This window comes from Gobio gobio (assembly GCF_949357685.1).
Source record: "Gobio gobio genome assembly, chromosome: 10".
In the NCBI taxonomy this organism is placed as follows: domain Eukaryota; kingdom Metazoa; phylum Chordata; class Actinopteri; order Cypriniformes; family Gobionidae; genus Gobio; species Gobio gobio.
In genome coordinates, this window is record NC_137116.1 from 43,260,744 (window position 1) to 43,264,193 (window position 3,450).

A 3,450-nucleotide genomic window follows, 5' to 3' on the forward strand; every position below is an offset into this window, starting at 1 on the left:
GGACCATGTGACATAAACTGAAGTTAACAGCAAAAAAATATACTATAATGCTGACTGTTGTTAGTGTTTTTTGTTGTATGAGTTAAAAGTGTATATGTTGGGTGAATCCTCATTGTGTTCTGGAAGAATGAGTTGATTTAAGACATCAATGAAGTGTTTTGGTAGTTTTAGCACATTTTGAACGTGAAATTAACTGCTTTGCTTTGAAAGGTGTCCTAGCGATTGTAGCTGAGAGATAGACGTCAAACAGACTCAAACAAAGACCCAGAATTCTGTGGTGTTACAGCACTGTGGCTGCTGTAAATGGCTGCTGTAAGGTTTCTTTATGAAATAACAGGCACAATGGCAAAGATATTTCTGCAAAAACTCCAAAGTAATGTTCGGTTGCAGTGAGAAAGTCACAAGAGACAACTAAAAAAACTCATGCGTGTATTTAGCCTGGTGTAGATCTGTTTGCTTACACATCCCCCAAACTCCATTTACATATGAATACAGGAAAGGCCAAAGCCATTGTCTCACAGGTGAGGAAGAAGCCTTACAGAGCTAGCTGTTACACCCATGTCACAGACACAAACTTCTCATCCAAACTAGAGAAAACGCTGGGATTTACCTGGGAAAATTAAATCAATGTACACTTTTTCCAATCCCTACGACACATTTTTCAATACTTGGGTCACTTTTTTAAAACTCTTCACACACTTTTTCACACAAATTCACACAACTGAATTTCAGCTTGACACAGCAGTTATTTTAGTGTTCAAAATTCAAAATCTCCACAGTGTGTTTATGATGGCAAGAAATGACAACGCAAACACACTGGTGTCGAGATTTACTATCCAACAGGGGACCGAGTTATTGTGTTTAACATAATCATTATTCAAAGATGATCTGCAATTAATACATTAGAGAAATATTTCTGCTTGATTTAACTCTTAAAACTCAGTTATTGCTATAAAAACTCTAAATATCTACAGTGTGTTTATGGCAAGAAATGACAAATTAAACACACTGGTGTCGTGATTTACTATCTAACAGGGGACCGAGTCATTGTGTTTAACATAATCATTATTCAAAGATGATCTGCAATTAATACATTAGAGAAATATTTCTGCTTGATTTAACTCTTAAAACTCAGTTATTGCTATAAAAACTCTAAATATCTACAGTGTGTTTATGGCAAGAAATGACAAATTAAACACACTGGTGTCGTGATTTACTATCTAACAGGGGACCGAGTCATTGTGTTTAACATAATCATTATTCAAAGATGATCTGCAATTAATACATTAGAGAAATATTTCTGCTTGATTTAACTCTTAAAACTCAGTTATTGCTATAAAAACTCTAAATCTCTACAGTGTGTTTATGATGGCTAGAAATGACAACGCAAACACACTGGTGTCGTGATTTACTATCTAACAGGGGACCGAGTCATTGTGTTTAACATAATCATTATTCAAAGATGATCTGCAATTAATACATTAGAGAAATATTTCTGCTTGATTTAACTCTTAAAACTCAGTTATTGCTATAAAAACTCTAAATCTCCACAGTGTGTTTATGATGGCAAGAAATGACAAATTAAACACACTGGTGTTGTGATTTACTATCTAACAGGGGACCGAGTCATTGTGTTTAACATAATCATTATTCAAAGAGGATCTGCAATTAATACATTAGAGAAATATTTCTGCTTGATTTAACTCTTAAAACTCAGTTATTGCTATAAAAACTCTAAATATCTACAGTGTGTTTATGATGGCAAGAAATGACAACGCAAACACACTGGTGTCGAGATTTACTATCCAACAGGGGACCGAGTTATTGTGTTTAACATAATCATTATTCAAAGATGATCTGCAATTAATACATTAGAGAACTATTTCTGCTTGATTTAACTCTTAAAACTCAGTTATTGCTATAAAAACTCTAAATCTCCACAGTGTGTTTGAGATGGCAAGAAATGACAAATTAAACACACTGGTGTTGTGATTTACTATCTAACAGGGGACCGAGTCATTGTGTTTAACATAATCATTATTCAAAGAGGATCTGCAATTAATACATTAGAGAAATATTTCTGCTTGATTTAACTCTTAAAACTCAGTTATTGCTATAAAAACTCTAAATATCTACAGTGTGTTTATGATGGCAAGAAATGACAACGCAAACACACTGGTGTCGAGATTTACTATCTAACAGGGGACAGAGTCATTGTGTTTAACATAATCATTATTCAAAGATGATCTGCAATTAATACATTAGAGAACTATTTCTGCTTGATTTAACTCTTAAAACTCAGTTATTGCTATAAAAACTCTAAATATCTACAGTGTGTTTATGATGGCAAGAAATTACAAATTAAACACACTGGTGTCGTGATTTACTATCTAACAGGGGACCGAGTCATTGTGTTTAACATAATCATTATTCAAAGATGATCTGCAATTAATACATTAGAGAACTATTTCTGCTTGATTTAACTCTTAAAACTCAGTTATTGCTATAAAAACTCTAAATATCTACAGTGTGTTTATGGCAAGAAATGACAAATTAAACACACTGGTGTCGTGATTTACTATCTAACAGGGGACCGAGTCATTGTGTTTAACATAATCATTATTCAAAGAGGATCTGCAATTAATACATTAGAGAAATATTTCTGCTTGATTTAACTCTTAAAACTCAGTTATTGCTATAAAAACTCTAAATATCTACAGTGTGTTTATGATGGCAAGAAATGACAACGCAAACACACTGGTGTCGTGATTTACTATCTAACAGGGGACCGAGTCATTGTGTTTAACATAATCATTATTCAAAGAGGATCTGCAATTAATACATTAGAGAAATATTTCTGCTTGATTTAACTCTTAAAACTCAGTTATTGCTATAAAAACTCTAAATATCTACAGTGTGTTTATGGCAAGAAATGACAAATTAAACACACTGGTGTCGTGATTTACTATCTAACAGGGGACCGAGTCATTGTGTTTAACATAATCATTATTCAAAGATGATCTGCAATTAATACATTAGAGAAATATTTCTGCTTGATTTAACTCTTAAAACTCAGTTATTGCTATAAAAACTCTAAATATCTACAGTGTGTTTATGGCAAGAAATGACAAATTAAACACACTGGTGTCGTGATTTACTATCTAACAGGGGACCGAGTCATTGTGTTTAACATAATCATTATTCAAAGATGATCTGCAATTAATACATTAGAGAAATATTTCTGCTTGATTTAACTCTTAAAACTCAGTTATTGCTATAAAAACTCTAAATCTCTACAGTGTGTTTATGATGGCTAGAAATGACAACGCAAACACACTGGTGTCGTGATTTACTATCTAACAGGGGACCGAGTCATTGTGTTTAACATAATCATTATTCAAAGATGATCTGCAATTAATACATTAGAGAACTATTTCTGCTTGATTTAAC